This window comes from Schistocerca piceifrons, chromosome 2, assembly GCF_021461385.2.
Source record: "Schistocerca piceifrons isolate TAMUIC-IGC-003096 chromosome 2, iqSchPice1.1, whole genome shotgun sequence".
Lineage (NCBI taxonomy): Eukaryota > Metazoa > Arthropoda > Insecta > Orthoptera > Acrididae > Schistocerca > Schistocerca piceifrons.
In genome coordinates, this window is record NC_060139.1 from 454,322,106 (window position 1) to 454,323,001 (window position 896).

Below are 896 nucleotides of genomic sequence, written 5' to 3' on the forward strand. Positions count from 1 at the left end.
TCGTGTAATTGAGGCGAGACTTGGGGACCAGCACGGTATTCACCTAGTGAGATGTGGAAAACCGCATAAAAACCACATCCAAGCTGGCTGGCACACCGGCCCTCGTTGTTAATCCGCTGGGCGGATTCGATCTGGGGTCCGGCGTCCTACCCCTCCAGTCCGGAGCCGCGCTGCTGCTACGGTCGCACGTTCGAATCCTGCCTCGGGCATGGGTGTGTGTGATGTCCTTAGGTTAGTTAGGTTTAAGTAGTTCTAAGTTCTAGGGGACTGATGACCACAGCAGTTGAGTCCCATAGTGCTCAGAGCCATTTTGAACTGGCGCCCTACCCGAGTCCAGGAAGCAGCGCATTAGAGCTCTCCGCTAACCTGGCGAGTAAGTGATTCAATTTTCTACCCCTACATTATTAGTACATCCATATATCTGTTTGCATTGACTAATTTCAGTTGTGATTAACTGATGTTACAGTCATACGATACTACACTGGTGTGCGAAACTTAAGAATGATAATAACATTCGCATGGTGTGTCATTGCCAAGTAACATAACTCGATCAGAGTTGGGTCATGCTGAACCTACCCTCATATGACGAGAGGTTGGAACACATAATGCACCCACAAACAATGTCGAACATGATCGTTTTAGTGGTCCAAGTGTTATGGTGTGGGAAGGCTTTGTTGCATGGGCACACTGACTTCCAAGTCTCTGAACACGGTACCCTGACCAGTCAGCGCTAATGTGTTACTGTACTCATTCCCCATGCACGTCTTTTCAGGGGTGCATTCGACCATGGCTTCATTTTTGTGGATGACAATATGCGACCGCATCGAAGAGCGCAAGCGGAGGAGAAGTTGGAACGAGAGGATATTCGGCGAATGTAATGGCCTACCCGCCCACCC